The 19,427-nt window shown below is 40.2% G+C and overlaps 1 protein-coding gene across 5 annotated transcripts in view; it reads left to right on the top strand.

Annotated features, from left to right (window-relative positions):
* Positions 1-19,427, top strand: part of TBL1XR1 (TBL1X/Y related 1) — a 180,547-nt gene that overhangs the window by 24,639 nt on the left and 136,481 nt on the right. The window contains exon 1 of one of the 5 annotated variants that reach the window (XM_063621703.1): positions 11,980-12,087. The exons of the other annotated variants lie outside the window; for them this stretch is intronic. The gene's annotated coding sequence lies outside the window, so the exon portion shown is untranslated. Of the gene's footprint in view, positions 1-11,979; positions 12,088-19,427 lie in introns of those variants that run through there. 5 annotated transcript variants of the gene reach the window in all.

The raw sequence follows: 19,427 nt of genomic DNA, 5'->3' as shown, positions 1-19,427 counted from the left end.
TATTATTCACTCATTCCATGATTTATTTCAGTGTGGACTTGTGGATATTTTTGTTCTTTGGGCTATAAGGGTTATAATTTTTTTTTTTTTTTTTTTTTGAGACGGGAGTTTCGCTTTGTCTCCTGGGCTGGAGTGCAGTGGCGCAATCTTGGCTCACTGCAGCCTCTGCCTCCCGGGTTCAAGTGATTCTCTTGCTTCAGCCTCCCGAGTAGCTGGGACTACAGGCACCCACCACCACGCTGGGCTAATTTTTTGTATTTTTAGTAGAGACGGGGTTTCACCACGTTAGCTAGGATGGTCTCAATCTCCTGACCTGTCCGCCTGCCTCGGCTTCCCAAAGTGCTGGGATTACAGGCGTGAGCCACCCCATCTGGCCATTCTTTGGGTTATAATTTAATGTTACCACTACTTGATTTGCTGCTACAGTTGTTGCACCTTTTGCCACTGGCACCTCTTTCAGGCTGGCCTCCTGTGCCCTTTCAACATGCTCTGTCCTTTGATTTTTTAAGTAGTTTCTTACTTTCTGACGTAACAATTTGCTCCAAACTCATCTGGTATTTTTCTAGCCCTAGAGTCAGCCATTTCTCCAAAAAGCCCTGGATTTCTTTTATCGGAATCACAGCAAACGGTTTTTTTTTTTTTTTTTTTTGAGACGGAGTCTGGCTCTGTTGCCCAGGCTGGAGTGCAGTGGCGTGATCTCGGCTCACTGCAAGCTCCGCCTCCCGGGTTCACGCCATTCTCCTGCCTCAGCCTCCTGAGTAGCTGGGACTACAGGTGCCCGCCACCATGCCCAGTTAATTTTTTTTTGTATTTTTAGTAGAGATGGGGTTTCACCGTGTTAGCCAGGATGGTCTCGATCTCCTGATCTCGTGATCCACCCTCCTCGGCCTCCCAAAGTGCTGGGATTACAGGTGTGAACCACTGCGCCCGGCTAACAGCAAACTTTTATTCTAATTCAGGAGGTAGTCTCTTCATATGGATTTTATGTATGTATGTATTTATTGAGACGGAGGTTCACTCTTGTTGCTCAGGCTGTAGTGCAGTGGTGCGATCTCAGCTCATTGCAACCTCTGCCTCCCAGGTTCAAGCAGTTCTCTCTCAGCCTCCCGAGTAGCTGGGATTACAGGCATGTGCCACCACACCTGGCTAATTTTGTATTTTGAGTAGAGATGGGTCAGGTGTGTCTTGAACACCTGACCTCAGGTGATCCGCTCGCCTCGGCCTTCCAAAGTGCTGGGATTACAGGCGTGAGCCACCGTGCCTGGATTTTATAAGGTATCAGTATTTTCTAGAACATGATTGTATAGTAGTTTTTTCTTAAGGCTTTTGAACCACAGTTATTCACTCAGTGGGCTTCAGAAAGGTGTTTGCTACATGCCAGCATTGTTAGGACTAGGGATCCAGGGACAGGTAAGACGTGATCATTGGCTCGGCATGGTGGCTCATGCATGCAATCCCAGCACTTTGGGAGGCTGAGGTGGGTGGATCGCTTGAGCTCAGGAGTTTGAGACCAGCTTGGGCAACATGGCGAGACCTCGTCTCAACAAAAAATACAAAACTTAGCTGGGCATGGTGGTGCATTCCTGTATTCCTACCTAGTTGGCCGGCAGAGGCAGGAAGATTGCTTGAGCTGGGGAAGTGGAGACTGCAGTGAGTGACACAGTGAGACCCTGTCTCAAAACAACAACAACAAAAACAATTGATTTCAAGGACTTTAGAATGTAAATTTGAGAAAGACCTTTTTCCCCTGCCCCGATTCTGTTTCATTGAGTGCCTATTACGCTCCAGGCACTGTGCCACGTCAACAGGAAATAAGAGCCTGGTAAGCATAGTACAGGCTGTTTTTAGGAGCACATGGGGAGGGGTTATTAACCCAGTGTTGGGCCAGGTGGAGTGTAGAGCAAATCTTGAAAGATTTGCTAGATACGAGGTTGTGGAGGGGTGGGGGAAGAAGGACATTCCAAAAAAGAGGAATATTAGTGGAAAGACCGCCAGGGATAGTAATTTATGAGTTAGGTCTAGAGGTAAGTGTTCGTGTGTGGGACAGTTGGTGTGGGAGTTGGAGGTAGTGATGACAGGATCCCAGGTCATGAGAGGCTTGTGGATAAGCCAAAGCTTTGGAAAGTTTAGGGACCTAGTGAAGGAATTTGAGTGGGACTGCAGTGTAATCAGATAATCCTGGCAGCACCTGGAGAATGCATTGGGCTTCAGGAGGCTATTGTCATGATAGAGGTGAGAAATGAAAGTCTTAACTAGGAACAGTGGAACAGTGGAATAGTGGTTCTCAGACTTGTGTGCATCAGAATCACATGGAGGGCTTGTTAAAACACAGACTGCTCAACCCTGCCCCCCAGTTTCTGATTCAGCAGGTCCCAGGCTAGGACCTAAGAATGTGCATTTTCAGCAGTTTCCCAGGTGATGCTGATACTACTGATAAAAGGAGTATTTTAGAGCCACTGGGTGGGATAAAGGGAGTGAATTAGGCGGAAGGATTTAAGTAAGTGGTCATTATGGATCTCTTCATCTCCTCATCTTTTTGTTGGCAGTGCTCATGCACTTTTGGTGTTCATCTCATTTATATCTTTTAGAGCTGCTGACTGTTTTGACCAATGAAGGCAGAGTGAGGGATTAGTGTTTGGAAACAGTTATATGGGTATGTGTGCAGTTTGTCTTGTGTGTTACCTTTGGAAAAGTTGTACCACTCCATTACTGGATGTCTTTGTCATTTCTCTATTAAGCTTCAGTTATAACAGTGGTTTTGTAGTAGCATTGCCCGAATATACATGTAGTGCATAGTTGACAAAATGTTCTAATATGATAGCATTATTTTGAATAGTTTCTTATTCCGTGTATCTGCCATGATCATGCTTTTCTTAGCTTTGACTCTTTAGTGTCTTCCCGGAACCCTTGTGATAGTAACTGAAATGTAAATCTGATTATTTTTATAACTGTGAATCTTAACATAATGAAATAGTGCTTTTTGAAAAGCAGAGATAATTGTAAAATTCAAAGATTTATCCACTTTTGTGGCTGCAAGGTGATTATAACTTATTTCTCCTTTAGGCTAATGATTACAAAAGTATAAATTCTAGATTTAAAATCTAAAGAAATTGGTATCCATGGAATTTGGTCTTCACTGATGTTGGAACATACTGAAGTGATAAATTCCGACTTTATCGATATTGATTAATGAACAACATTAAGAAAATAATAAAATGTAATTACTATTACCACCTTAACGACTGAAATGGAAGTTTTCATTTTTGTAAATATGTGGTCAAGCTTTAGGGATTCAAGAATCCTAAAAATAAGAAAAAAAGTTAATCACTTAGTCTAAGATGATTGACTGACTAGAGGGTAGTTGGATTGGTAAGGCAAAGACAGGGTGAGCCTACATTTGTTCCCTCTCTCCAAATCTGTATTTTCCTATTATGGAAAACCATAAAATGGCTAAAGATTTCAATGAAGTGAATACTTTAAATAATTGTAAATCAAATAATGCAGCTTTTAGATTTAATAAGTAAATGTAATTCAGAAATGATTGACTTTATTTTAATACTTATTTTGTAAAGTGTATGTTTATTGTAGCATTAAATGTACACAGGTTTGTAGAGAGAGTAAAGTTCAGTATGTTCATATCCTTTCATGAACACCAAGTGAAGCAGTAACAACTGATTGTGAAATATGTTGTATTTGGAGCCTTCAGAAAATGGTCATGGCTGGGCGTGGTAGCTCACGCCTGTAATCCCAGCACAGGCCCAGGTGGATCACCTCAGGTCAGGAGTTCAAGACCAGCCTGGCTAATATGGTGAAACCCCGCCTTTACTAAAAATAAAAAAATTAGCCGGGTGTGGTGGCGGGTGCCTGTAATCCCAGCTACTCAAGAGGCTGAGGCAGGAGAATTGCTTGAACGTGAGAGGCGGAGGTTGCAGTGAGCCCAGATTGCACCACTGCACTCCAGTCTGGGCAACAAGAGCGAAACTCCGTCTCAAAAAAAAAAAAAAAAAAAAGTTTTTCTGTGTTTTCTTCCATGTTGATTCTTTTTAACTTGAAGTAGTAATGTATTTCTTAGAATTTTGTGTGCCTAAATGAACACTTTAATTAGAAAAAGATTCATAAATTATTTTTAATTTACCTGTGACAGAATCCTAGTTTCTATTATATAACATGGCCTAATTTATATTGTTTATATATTTATCTCATTACATGGAAGAATTTAGCTTAACTGAAAAGATGCTGAAGGTTTTTGGTTGTTTCCCATTTATTATTTGAAAGTCCAGAGTAGTAATTATAAAACTTGTATTGGAGTTTTTGTCCTATAACAACACTTTTTTAAGATACTTAATTTTTTTTGTTTTTTTTGAGATGGTGTTTCGCTCTTGTTGCCCAGGCTGTACTGCAATGGCATGATCTCGGCTCACTGCAACCTCCACCTCCTGTGTTCAAGAGTCTCAGCCTCCCGAGTAGCTAGCTGGCATTACAGGCATACACCACCACACCAGGCTAATTTTTGTATTTTTAGTAGAGATGGGGTTTTTCCATGTTGGTCAAGCTGGTCTCTAACTCCCAACCTTAGGTGATCCGCCTGCCTTGGCCTCCCAAAGTGCTGGGATTACAGGCTCCCAGTGCTGGGATACACTGCACCCGGCCTAAGAGACTTAATTTTTAAAGAGCAGTTTTAGGTTCACAATAAAATTGAGAGAAAAACACAGAGGTTTCCCATACCCTCTGCCTCGTGTCCCCAGTTATCAACATCCTGCACCAGAGTGGTACATTGGTTACAGTTGATGAACCTAAGTTGACATCATTATCACCTAAAGTCCATAGTTTACATTCGGGTTCACTCTTGGTGTTGTACGTTCTGCGTGTTCGACCGATTGTGTGATGACATTTGCATCTTGCCTTATAGTAGAGAGGATTTTCACTGCTCTAAACATTTTTTATGCTTCACTTATTCATCCCTTCCCCCACTTCCTGGCAACCTTCTGGCTGCCTCCATAATTTTGCCTTTTCCAGAATGTCATATAATTGGAATCATGTAGTATGTAGCCTTTTTAGATTGACTTCTTTCATGTAGTAATATGTATTTAAGATTCCTCCATGTCCTTTCATGGTTTGATAGCTCATTTCTTTTTAGTGTAGAATAATATTCCATTGTCTGCATGTACCAAGTTTATTTATCAACTTTGACCTACTGAAGGGCATCTCGATTACTTCCAAGTTTTGGCAATTATGGATAAAGCTATTATAAACATCCACGTACCGGTTTTTGTGTGGACATAAGATTAAACTTATTGAGTAGATACCAAGGAAATGTTTGCTAAATCATATGGTAAGAGTATGTTTAGTTTTAGTAAGAAAGCGTTAAACTTTAGTAAGAAAGCGTTAAAGTCTTCCAAAGTGGCTGTACTATTTTGCAATTCCACCAGCAATGAATGAGAGTCCTCTTGCTTCACATCTTCACCAGCATTTGGTGTTTTCGGTGTTCCAGGTTTTGACCATTCTAATAGGTGTATAGTGATATTTCATTATTGTTTAAATTTGGAATCCCCTGATGGTGTATGTAGTAAGTCCATTCTCACACTGCTATAAAGAACAGCCCAAAACTGGGTAATTTATATAGAAAAGAGGTTTAGTTGACTCCCAGTTTTGCATGGCTGGGGAGGCCTCAGGAAACTTACAATCATGGCAGAAGGGGAAGCAGGCACTTCTAACGTGGCAGCAGGCAAGAAAGTGTGAAGGAAGAGAAGGAGGAAGAGCCCCATATAAAACCATCAGATTTTGTGAGAACTCACTATCATCAGAACAGCATGGGGGAAGCTGCCCCCATGATCCATTCACCTCCCATGAGGCCCTTCCCTCAACACCTGGGGATTACAAGATGAGATTTGAATGGTAACACAAAGCCAAACCATCTCAGTATATGATGTGGAACATCTTTTCACATGCATATTTACGTATGTATGTGTTCTTTGAATAAAGTCTCTGTTTGATATTCTGGGCCTATTTTTAAAATAGGGTTGTATGTTTCCCTATTGGTGAGTTTTTAATATATTTTTCCTTTATTGTATTTTATTTATCTCATTATTATTGTTATTGTTATTATTTTTAGAGATGGGAGTTTCACCATGTTGCCCAAGCTGGTTTCAAACTCCTGAGCTCAGCCAATCCACCTGCCTTGGCCTCCCAAAGTGCTGGGATTACAGGTGTGACCCACTGTACCTGCCCTATGATCCATTTTTTTTGGACAGGGTGTGGCTCTGTTGCCCAGGCTGGAGTGCAGTGAGGTTATCTTGGCTTCCTGCAACCTCCGCCTCCCAGGCTCGAGCAATCCTCCCGCCTCAGCCTCCTGAGTAGGTGGGTCTACAGGGGCATACCACCATGTCCAGCTAATTTTTTGTAGAGATAGGCTTTTGCCATGTTGCCTAGGCTGGTCTTGAATTCCTGGCCTCAAGTGATCCTCTTACTCAGCCTCCCAAAGTGGTGGGATTACAGGTGTGAGCCACTGAACCTGGCTCTGTGATCTGTTTTGAGTTAGTTTTTGTGAAGAGTGTGAGGGCTGAGTCTAGATTGGTTTTTTGCATGTGGATGTTTAGTTGTTCCAGCACTCTTTGTTGAATAGACTGTCTTTGCTCCATTGTATTGTCTTTGTTACTTTGTCAGAGATCAGTTTTCTATGTACAGATGTATTCTGGGCTATTTTTTCCCACTGATCTCTTTGTTCTTTCACTAATACCATATTGTCTTGATAACTGTAGCTTTTTAGGAAGTCTTGAGGTCAAGTAGGGCAAATCCTTTCACTTTGTTCTCTCCTTCAAAAAAACTTCATATAAACTTAAGTTTGTTGATATCCACAAAATTTGCTGAGATTTTGATTGAGATTGTGTGGAATTTGTAGATCAAGTTGGGAAGAAATGACATCTTGACAGTATTGAGTCTTCTATCCAAGAAAATGGAGTATTTCTCCATTTATTTAGTTCTTTGATTTATTTCATCAGACTTTCTTCATATAAATCTTACCCATGTTAGATTTGTGCCTAAGTAATATAAATGGTTTTGTGTTTTTCACTTCAAATTGGAAAGTGATTGACTTTTGTATATTAACCTTGTATGCTGCAAGCTTACTGTAATTGCTTATTAGTTCCTGGAGTTTTTTTTTGTCAGTTCTTTCAGATTTTCTGTGTAGACAATCATGTCATCTGTGAACAAAGATAGTTTTATTTCTTCCTTCCCATTCTATGCCTTTTCTTATTGTGTTAGCTAGAACCCATAACAAATTTTTAGACACGAAAAAGAAGGAAGGCATTAAAGTTAACTAAAATGTAGTGCTATCATACATTTATTTGCCACGGTAAAAAAATTTAAAAAACTTCAACAAACTCGAAAATATGTTTAAAAATATTTTAAAGTAAATATACATTTTTTTCCTACAATGCTGTAGAGTATTTGAAATTTTTAGGGATACCATAGTCTTGTAGTTCATAATTTTTATTCAGCCCAGCTCCAGAAGATGTGAAGAATGTCACTGAAATTTTGATAGAGATTTCATTGACTCTGCAGATAACTTTGGGTAGTATGGACATTTTAACAATATTCTTTCAGTTCGTGAACATGAGACATCTTTCCATTTATTTGTATAATCTTTTTCAATTTGTTTCTTCAAAAATTTAGAAGTAGGCTGGGCGCAGTGGATCACGCCTGTAATCCCAGCACTTTGGAAGGCCGAGGCGAGTGGATCATGAGGTTAGGAGTTAGAGACCAGCCTGGCCAAGATGGGGAAACCCCGTCTCTACTAAAATACAAAAATTAGCCAGGTGTGGTGGCAGGCGCTTGTAATCCCAGCTACTCAGGAGGCTGAGGCAGGAGAATCGCTTGAACCCGGGAGATGGAGGTTGTAGTGAGCCAACATTGCGCCGCTGCACTCCAGCCTGGGCAACAGGCAAGACTCCATCTCAAAAAAAAAAGTGACTGAAAATAGGGAGTGATGTGTAAATTAAGCCATTTAAGTTTTAGTGATTTAGGGACCATTCGAAGGTCTTTGCAGGAGGGAATACTCCGATAGCAAACATTGTGGTAGTTGTAAACATGAACAGTTTTTAATGTCAAGTCAGGGAGTCCTAACCAAGCCACAATAATGAATTTTACTCAGCTCTGGAACAAGAATTTTGAAATGTTATGTTGTTTTACGATATGTTGCTGAGCGTATGCATGTGCAAGGTTGGTGTTAAGAAGGGCGTATAATCTGCTGGGCTTTCTCTATTGTTGATTGTTGCTAATAATTCTCTGGTCGAAGAAAAATATTTCCTTTTCAGGAACATATTAGGAATATATTTGAGGTGAGTAAAGGTATATATTCTTTTTTGTGCTTGGCCAAGAAGTACTGAGTTTTTACTGTTTAATTATAATAACAGATGTAAACTATTGATACATTTTGCGTATTTATGTGTATACCTATGTGTATAGAAAGTGATACATATGAATTGAAGCTGATTACTGCTTCAGAAAAGATTTGTTGGCTAGGTAATATATTCACGTTGTTCAAAATTCATAAGTATTCTCTCCCCTACCCCTAGCCACCAAGTTACTTTCCTAGAGCTAACCACTGTCATCAGTTTTCTTTGTATCATTCCAGATATTTTATATATATAAAAGTAATTAAGTGTATACTTCACACCCTCTCCCCAATATTGTTTTAAATACAAATGTTAGGGTACTAGTCACTTTGATGTGTTTTTTTGTTTGTTTTGTTTTTTTGAGATGGAGTGTCCCTCTGTCACCCCGGCTGATGGCACGATCTTGGCTCACTGCAAGCTCCGCCTCCCAGGTTCATGCCATTCTCCTGCCTCAGCCTCCCGAGTAGCTAGGACTACAGGCATCAGCCACCACGCCCCTCTAATTTTTTGTATTTTTAGTAGAAATGGGGTTTCACTGTGTTAGCCAGGATGGTCTCGATCTCCTGACCTTGTGATCCGCCTGCCTCGGCCTCCCAGAGTGCTGGGATTACAGGCGTGAGCCACCGTGCCCGGCCTTCACTTTGATGTGTTTTGCTGTTTTTACCTTATGTATTTTACATCTTCTCACATCTACACAAAGAGCTTTCTTTTTTTTTTTTTTTTTTTCAGATTTTTTTTTTTTTTCAGACGGAGTTTTTGCTCTTATTGCCCAGGCTGGATGGTAATGGCATGATCTCTGCTCACTGCAGCCTCCACCTCCTGGTTTCATGTGATTCTCCTGCCTCAGCTTCCCGAGTAGCTGGGATTACAGGTGCCCGCCACCATGCCTGGCTAATTTTTTTGTATTTTGAGTAGAGACGGGGTTTCCCCATGTTGGCAGGGCTGGTCTCGAACTCCTGGCCTCAAGTGATCCGCCTGCCTTTGCCTCCCAAAGTGCTGGGATTACAAGCGTGAGCCACCACGCCCGGCCTCTTTTTTTTTTTCTTTTAAGTGGCTGCAAGACATTTTACTGTATTGGTACTCCATCGTTGAACCGGTCCCTTCATTGATGGATATTCAGGTTGCCTCAGTCTGTGGCTGTGGCAATGGTGAGTGAATAACCTTGGTACATAGATCATTCCCTATGCATAAAAGGATATCTGTATGATAAATAAATAATTGGAATTGCTGGGTCAAAGGATATGTGCATTTGTAAATAATTAGGGTAGTGACTGCCAGACTGACTTCACAGAGGCTGTACTGGTTTACATTCCTGCTCTCAGTGTGTCTCTGCCCACGTTCTTGCCAACATGGTGTTACCGAATGTTTTGCTCTTTGATAATCTGCTAGTGAAGATATTACTTGAGTGTCTTTCTAATTTCTTTTTTTATTTTGAATAAGATCAAGCATCTTTTATATATTTAAGTTATTTCTTCTTAGTGGACTGTTTTATTTTGGGCTCTTCCATTTTTTATTGTGCTGTAATTTACATAAGGCAAAGTACACACTTGTAGATGTATAACTCAGTAAACTTTCTTTTAGTTGAGGTATGATTTACTTTCAATAAAATGAACAGATGTTAAGTGTACTGTTTTGATGAGTTTTAACAGCTTTATCTGACCATGTAACCCACCCCAGTCAAGATTTAGAACATTTCCATCACTCAGAAAATTTCCTCAGGCCCCATTTTGTTTTTCCTTCTCTCCATCTTAGGCAATCAGTTTTCTAATTTCTGTTACTATAAATTAGTTGTGCCTATGATTTTTTAAAAATTAAAACATACTATCCACCCATGTAACTACCAACAAAATTGAGACATGGAACATTTCATGCCTTCCAGCAGGCAGGCTCCCTTGTCCGTTCTCCCAGTCAGTATCTTGCCCACCAGAGGTAACCACTGTATTGACCTATGTTCACTAGAGACTGGTCATGTAAATCTGTGCTTCATCATTTATTTTTTTTTATTTATTTATTTATTTATTTTTTTTTTGAGACGGAGTCTCGCTCTGTCGCCCAGGCTGGAGTGCAGTGGTGCAGTCTCGGCTCACTGCAAGCTCCGCCACCCAGGTTCACGCCATTCTCCTGCCTCAGCCTCTCCGAGTAGCTGGGACTACAGGCGCCCGCCACCACGCCCGGCTAATTTTTTGTATTTTTAGTAGAGACGGGGTTTCACTGTGGTCTCGATCTCCTGACCTCGTGATCCGCCCGCCTCGGCCTCCCAAAGTGCTGGGATTACAAGCGTGAGCCACCGGGCCCGGCCCATCATTTATTGTATCAAGCAGTAGTTTCTTTTTCATTGATACACACGCACAAATGTAATACTACTACTATCTGTTTTACTCTTTGGACAGATGTGGAGTTTTCATCATTGGGCTATTCTGAATAAAACTACTGTGAACATTGTAAAGCACTTAACGTCTTTTTGATGTATTAGAAATGAAATTGATAATAGGAGGTAGATATATGTTTAACTTTAGAAAGTGTCATAACCATTCCTCAAAGTGGTTGTGCCAGTCTGCTCTTTCGCTAGCAATGTTTGTGAGTTCTAGTTGCTCTGTGTTTTTACCAACACTTAATATTTGTTGGTTCTTTTTTAGTTTCAGCTATTTGAGTGGGAGTGTGTGGTATCTCATTGTGGTTATAATTTGAATTTCCTTGGTGACAAATGAGAATATTTTCATGTGCTTATTGTTGATACTTGATTCCTAACTGGGTGATGGGTCTTAGATTGTTTTTTTTTTTTTGAGTCGGAGTCTTACTCTGTCACCCAAGCTGGAAGTTCAGTGGCATGATCTCGGCTCACTGCAGCCTCTGCCTCCCAGGTTCAAGTGATCCTCCTGCATCAGCCTCCCGAGTAGCTGGGATTACAGGCACCCACCATCGTGCCTGGCTAATTTTTATATTTTTTTGCAGAGATGGGGTTTCACCAAGTTGGCCAGGCTGGTCTCAAACTCCTGACCTCAGGTGATCCACCTGCTTCAGCCTCCCAAAGTTCTAGGATTACAGGTGTGAGCCACCACGCCTGGCCAATTACTGCCCTTTATGTAGGGTTTGACATTCTTAGTGCTGAGTTCAGAATCTTTTACTTGCATTTGATTCACTGAAAAGTGGAATTAACCTAACTGGCTCATAAGGTAAATAAAAATGTGAGATGTGTGTAGGAAATAACCTGTTTGCTGACTGCTTGTAGAAGTCTTTTCTTCAGTCCGGGTTTTGGGGAAAAGAGAACTTAAGGGGCATGTAGACTAGCTGAAAGAAACACATGGAAAAGCAAGGAGTCAAGGACTGGCACAGGGGTTATCTAAGATAATAGGCAAAACAGTCAGAGAAACAGGAAAACAAATTAGACTATAACAAATGGAAAATTATGGTGTTAAGCATTTACCAAATTTCCAAAACAGAAACACAACAAACCTAGGTGTGTTTGTGTACATTTGTGTATCTAAGATTAACTGGCTTTTAGTACTTAATACGTATTAATTTTTTTACATTTCGAGAGAATGTTTTAGATCTTTGTTATTATTTTTTTTGAGACAGAGTTTTACTCTGTCACCTAGGCTCAAGTGCAGTGGCATGATCTCGACTCACTACAACCTCCATCCTCTGGGCTCAAGCAGTCCTCGTACCTCAGCCTCCCAAGGAGCTGGGACCTCAGGTATGCACTACCATGCTTGGCTAATTTTTGTATTTTTAGTAGCGATGTGGTGTTCACCATGTTGGCCAGGCTGGTCTTGAACTCCTGACCTCAGGTGATCTACCCTCCTCAGTCTCCCAAAGTGCGTGGATTACAGGTGTGAACCACCACGCCTGGGCTAGAATGTTTTAGCTCTTTATAGACATATTTTATGATTTACGACTGAGTTTCAAACAATAAAAAATAATTGAGAGCTTGATGAAAAAGAATTTATTGGAAAGTATCCCATCAAACCCAGTGTAAGTAATCCTGGAATTGGAAGCAGAATGGGAACTATGGACTCAGTGAAGATTGTTCTGGACATTATTTGATTCTTCTTTCTTGCTGCCAACTGGATACTTTTTTTTTTTTTTTTTTTTTTTGAGACGGAGTCTCGCTCTGTCGCCCAGACTGGAGTGCGGTGGCGCGATCTTGGCTCACTGCAAGCTCCGCCTCCTAGGTTCACGCCATTCTCCTGCCTTGGCCTCCTGAATAGCTGGGACTACAGGCGCCGGTCACCATGCTTAGCTAATTTTTTGTATTTTTGGTAGAGACAGGGTTTCACTGTGGTAGCCAGGATGGTCTTGATCTCCTGACGTCATGATCCGTCCGTCTTGGCCTCCCAAAGTGCTGGGGTTACAGGAGTGAGCCGCCACGCCCGACTGGATACTTCTACTTACATGGTTTGCAAAGCAGCTAAACAAGGCTTCCAACAGCTCTTTAATTTACTTTGTTATTTGAGCTTCTTGAGAAAGTACTATTATTTTGTTCCCTCTTGCTCCATTTTCCCCACTCTTTATTGGTTTAAGTAATGTGCTCAGGGTTACATGCAAATCGAGCTCTCTAACCTTGCTCTTCACCACTACTTTATATTAAGTTAAATTAAACTATGAGGTTAAATGCATTAATGTGGTGGTATTAACGACCTTGACCTATTAATATAGCTTAAAAAATTTTTAAACAAATAGACATCCTAAATTTTACTGCAAAAAACGTAGCATCCTTATGAAGATGCAAAACTAGTGTCTTGAAACTCAGGGGCCAGCATCGCTTCACTTGGAAACAGTGGCTATCATTAGTCTTTGCTAAGCCCCGTGCATCAGGTGGCAGCAGGGACATTACTTACTTAGGACTTTCGTAGGAGCTGGTACTTCATAACACTTAACGCTGATTATAATTATTTACTTGGATGACTTTTTTCTTTTCCTACCTGATTTTTGCACACTGACTTATCTTTAGTGCTTCAAAGGGCTACTATAAATTTGGTGCTTATTTTAAGAAAGAAGAGAGAATGGATATAAAAACTCATGCTGCTGAAAATGTGATGAGAATTTTGTGTCTTGATTTTTCAAGTAGTTATTTTGATCAAGCTTGTCATTTATATGTGTATAAATTATATATATTGACTTTTCTATAGTATTTCTTTTAAATAAATCATACAGTTCTCACAACAGCATTGAATGTGCTTCATTTTAAAATAGAGGGTCCTTATTTTATAAAATGTATACTCCAGTTGTGCTGTAAGTGGTAATTTACTTAAAATTTTTAAGATAATCTTTTTAGCATTAGAGAATTGATATAATTTCAAGTAGCTACTGCTTTCAGTATTGGAAGTGAGCTATTTACTTTCCTCAGCAGCAGGAGAATCAGACTCAGCTTTTTAAACCTATGGTAGAAACTGATTTCTCTCTCTCTTTTTTTTACCCATTGAGAAAATCCAACTGAGTTCCACATAAGTAAAAACTGTCTTTATCACTGCAGGAATTAAAAATAAAAAATTCTTCTTGTTCTTTTTACATTTTAGTAGAATTAAAACTTTTAATAGGGTACCTCTACATTGAGGCTCTTTGAATGCTAATAATTTTAGAGACCATATTGTATTTATTATAGCTTAGTTTTGGAGGTGGGAAAATATGTCCATTTAGTGGCCCGGTAGTTTAATGTGCCCCGCAGGATGGATGTTTCTCTTCTTGATTTATATTGTTTATAGAAGAATGATATCTCTTTAATATTACTTGAGGGGCTGGGGACGTTAGGTTAATTTCTTGGGTTTATATAGCCTTAGGCTGTTAGTAGTGTCCAATTTTCTTTAATCTAGAGGTGCTCAACCAGAATCCCTAAAGCGCCACAGATGATTTTCTAATCATATCTATATGCGGGTCTGTCAGCTTCTTAGCTCTTCCTGGTTACTGCTGCTGAAATGTCTCCTGGGAGCAATACCATAGCAACAGGATTTTCAGGGTCTAATATATAATATGAAATTTAGGAATATACCATAGGGATGAATGGCTCTTCTGTTAGTTGTAGTCTTGTTTTTTTTTTTTATTTTTTGAGTTGGAGTCTCACTGTCGCCCAGGCTGGAGTGCAGTGGCGCGATTTTGGCTCACTGCAGGCTCTGCCCCCCAGGGTTCATGCCATTCTCCTGCCTCAGCCTCCCGAGTAGCTGGGACTACAGGCGCCCGCCACCTTGCCTGGCTAATTTTTTTGTATTTTAAGTAGAGATGGGGTTTCACCGTGTTAGCCAGGATGATCTCGATCTCCTGACCTCATGATCCGCCCGCCTCGGCCTCCCAAAGTGCTGGGATTACAGGTGTGAGCCACCGCGCCCGGCCCTGTAGTCTTGTTTTAAATTCCTATATTGGCCAGACGTGGTGGCTCACGCCGGTAATCCCAGCACACTGGGAGGCCGAGGCGGGCGGATCATGAGGTCAGGAGTTCGAGACCAGCCTGGCCAACATGGTGAAACCCTGTGTCTACTAAAAATACAAAAATTAGCTGGGCGTAGTGGTTCGCACCTGTAATCCCAGCCACTGGGGAGGCTGAGGTAGGAGAATGGCTTGAACCCAGGAGGGTGGAGGTTGCAGTGAGCCAAGATTGTGCCACTGCACTCCAGCCTGGGCAACAGAGCAAGACTGTCTTAAAAAAAAAAAAAAAATACAGTGGAATTTGCAGCAGGTTTTTTGTTTTTTTTTTTTCTTTTCTTTTTATTTTTTGTTTTTATAATGTTCTAAAAACTATCCAGTTTTCCATGTAGATTGTTTTACTGAAAACTACCGTGGTGGGACCTTAAGATACATGAGATAGCCTCACAGTTTTCCAACCTACCTGTGAGCAAACCTATTAGCCTTGGGGGTGGGGGGAAACAACTAAAATAAAATACTTAACAAGGATAGTATTTATGATCTTCAAACAAACCTCATTGAGCTATACTTTACATATGATAAAATGCATTCATTTGAAGTGTATTGGAATAATATACAAATGTATATACCTGTGCAACTACCACAATTTAAGACGAAGATCATGTATAAAACTGGAAAAGTTCCCTTGTTCCCAGTTGCAGTTAGTCCCCTTTGGCATGCCCATCCCAGGAAACCACTAATTTGCTTTCTAACACTGCAGGTTAGTTTTGCTTCTTGAGAAATTTCATATGAATGGAAGTCCATTCCATTTTGTGGTTGGGAGAATAAAGATCCCTCTAAGACATCCATACTCTAATTCCCAGAACCTGTAGGTATTTAAACCTTCCATGGCAAAGGGATTTTACACATGAGATTAAGAGCCTTGATGCAGAGAGTGATGCCAAGGTAATCCTCATTTAAACCAACAAGGTCACCTATAACCCAGAGTGTTCTGAATTGAGTACAAATGTGCTATTTCTTTATGTTAAATTCAGAATTTTATAGTATTATGTACTGAATCATGCCAGAAGTCTAATCTCATCATACAGATCCTTAAAATCTGTAGTGAGAGGGCGATAGGACTAATTACTGCTGAAGAATGGTCAGATGCACACACTTCTTGGCTTGGATGATGGAGGACGAGGCCCTGAGCCGAGGGAATGCTGGTGCCTCTAGAGTCTAGAAAGGTCAAAAGAAACTACTCTCTTTTAGGAGCCTCTGGAGAGGATTTTTTTTTCTTTTTGTTTTTTGAGATGGAGTCTCATTCTGTCACTCAGGCTGGAGTACAGTGACACAATCACAGCTCACTCCAGCTTTGACCTCGTGGGCTCAAGCAGTCCTCTTGCCTCAGCCTCCCAAAGTGGGATTACAGGTGTGAGACACTGTGCCTGGCCCAGAGAGGAATGATTACACCTGTTTACACCTTCATTTTAGCCCAGTGAGACCTGTGTCAGACTTGTAACCTACAAAACTACAAATTAACGAATTTGTGTCGTTTTAAGCTACCACGTTTGTGGTAATTCATCATCTAGCAAGAGTAGAAAGTAATACATACACCGTGTATTTTGTGCTTGACTCCTCCGTCCTTGAATTGACATTTTGTTGTGTGGATGTAGCACAATTTTTTGTCCATTCCCAGTTGATGGATATTTGTGTTGCTTCCAGCGTTGAGCTATATTCTAGTGTATAGTAGTATATAGAAACTAGTGTCTCCTTGTGTTTTAGTTTTTACTTTTGAGGACATTCATACATCTTTTTGTGAACTGTTCAAATATTTTGCTCCTTTGAAAATTTGGGTCATATGTCCTCATGTAATTGTTGTGGCATTCTTTTTTATATTCCAGATACAAGTGTTTTGTCAGAATTATATATATATATATATATATATATATATATATATATATAAATGTGTGTGTATATATATATATATAAATGTGTGTATGTGTATATATATATATATATATATATAAATTTTTTTTTTTTTTTTGAGATGGAGTCTCACTCTGTCCCTAGGCTGCAATGGCGTGATCTTGGCTCACTGCAACCTCTGCCTCCCGGGTTCAAGGGATTCTCCTGCCTCAGCCTCCCGAGTAGCTGGGATTACAGGCGCCCGCCACCACACCTGGCTAATTTTTGTGTTTTTAGTAGAGACGGGGGTTTTGCAATGTTGGCCAGGATGGTCTCAAACTCCTGACCGCAGGTGATCTGCCCTTCTTGGCCTCCCAAAGTGCTTAGATTACAGGCGTGAGCCACCATGCCTGGCCCGAATTACGTAGATTTCTTCTTCAATATATGTCTTGATTTTTCATTCCTTTTCATGCCTTTTTTTGTTTTGTTTTGTTTTGTAGAGTAGAAGTGTTACATTTTCATGAATTCTAGGTTTTTTTTAAATGGTTTCTGCTTTTTTTGTTCTAAGAAAGTTTATCCTGTATTTCTATTTAGAAGTTTATAGTGTTAGCTTTTAGATTAAAAAATGGTTTACTTTTTTTTTTTTTTTTATTTTTTTGAGACGGAGTTTCACTCTGGTTGCCGAGGCTGGAGTGCAGTGGTGCAATCTCAGCTCACCGCAACCTTCGCCTCCCGTGTTCAAGCGATTCTCCTGCCTCAGCCTCCTGAGTAGCTGGGATTACAGGCATGTGCCACCACGCCTGGCTAATTTTGTAATTTTGGTAGAGACGGGGTTTCTCCATGTTGGTCAGGCTGGTCTCGAACTCCTAACCTCAGGCGATCCGCCCTCTTCCCGGAGTGCACAGATTACAGGCATGAACCACTGCACTTGGCCAAAACTGATTTAATTTTTGCGTATGGTATGAGGTAAAAGTTGAAGTTCATTTTTTTTTTCCGTGTGACTATTCAGTTGTTTTCGTATCATTTCTTGGAAAAAAGAAAAAACTATCTTTCTCCTTTTGGAAGTCCTTAGTATCCTTTAAGATCAGCTTTTCTTATATATTCACATTATCTATAGACAATGACTATTTATTCTTTTAAATTCATACACTTTTTGTTTCCCAAATTAAATTTCTTTCATAGATACAGAACAATATAGATCAAAAAAATCTTTTCTTGAGTCATTTTTGGTAATTCATGTCTTTCAAAGGAGTTTTATTTCTTAAAGAATTTATTAGCTTAATATTCTTTCAATTAATGTGGAGTCTGTGGCTATGTTTTTTTATTTTTCATAATTCACAATATAAATCTTGATCAGTTTAGTGAGAGGTATCAGTTTTATTGATTTGTTCAAGACAGTTTTGTTTCACTGCTTTTTCAGTATTGTGTGTCTGTTTTCTGTTGCATTGATATTAGCGCTTTCTTTCTTAGTTTAATTTGCCCTTTTTCTAGCTTCTTAAACTTAGATCAGTCATCTCAAATTCGTTTTGTTTGTGAAATAGTGCACTTAAGGTGTTGCTTTAGCTGCATTTTACTATTTTTGATATGCTTTTCTCTTTTCATATACTTCAGAATGATTTTTAATTTTCATTGTGATTTCTTCTTTGAGCCTTTGTTTATTTTGGGAATTTGTTTATCTGATTTCAAATATTTGGTAACTTTGTATGGGACTTTTCTTTTTTTTTATTATTATTATACTTTAGGTTTTAGGGTACATGTGCACAATGTGCAGGTTTGTTACGTGTGTATCCATGTGCCATGTTGTTTTGCTGCACCCATTAACTCGTCATTTAGCGTTAGGTATATCTCCTAATGCTGTCCCTCCCCCCTCCCCCCACCCCACAACAGTCCCCGGAGTGTGATGTTCCCCTTCCTGTGTCCATGAGTTCTCATTGTTCAATTCCCACCTATGAGTGAGAACATGCAGTGTTTGGTTTTTTGTCCTTGTGACAGTTTACTGAGAGTGATGTTTTCCAGTTTCATCCATGTCCCTACAAAGGACATGAACTCATCATTTTTTATGGCTGCATAGTATTCCATGGTGTATATGTGCCACATTTTCTTAATCCAGTCTATCGTTGTTGGACTTTTGGGTTGGTTCCAACTCTTTGCTATTGTGAATAGTGCCACAATAAACATACATGTGCATGTGTCTTTATAGCAGCATGATTTATAGTCCTTTGGGTATATACCCAGTAATGGGATGGCTGGGTCAAATGGTATGGGACTTTTCTTTGTAGCCAGAGAAAATACTCTGTGATTTAAACCTTTTAGATTTGTATCTGGTTTTTTTTTTTGTTTGTTTTGTTTTTTTTGTTTTTTGAGATGGAGTCTCGCTCTAGCGCCTAGGCTGGAGTGCAGTGGCGCGATCTCGGCTCACTGCAAGCTCCATCTCCCGGGTTCACGCCATTCTCCAGCCTCAGCCTCCCGAGTAGCTGGGACTACAGGCACCCACCACCACGCTGGGCTAATTTTTTGTATTTTTAGTAGAGACGGGGTTTCACCGTGTTAGCCAGGATGGTCTCAATCTCCTGACCTCGTGATCCGCCCACCTTGGCCTCCCAAAGTGCTGGGATTATAGGTGTGAGCCACCGCGCTGGGCCGATTTGTATCTGTTTTGTACTCTGCGTGTGATCTCTTTTGTTAATGTTTTATTTGCACTTCAATGTTTTGTATTATTTTTATTGGATGTTGTTTTCTGTAAATACAAGTCCAGTTTGTCAAGTGTTGTTTAGATCTTCTGTGTTATTAATT

The sequence above is a fragment of the Symphalangus syndactylus genome, chromosome 17 (genome assembly GCF_028878055.3).
Source record: "Symphalangus syndactylus isolate Jambi chromosome 17, NHGRI_mSymSyn1-v2.1_pri, whole genome shotgun sequence".
NCBI lineage: Eukaryota > Metazoa > Chordata > Mammalia > Primates > Hylobatidae > Symphalangus > Symphalangus syndactylus.
Note: the sequence above shows the minus strand (reverse complement) of the source record. Positions and strands in the feature narration are given on the sequence as shown.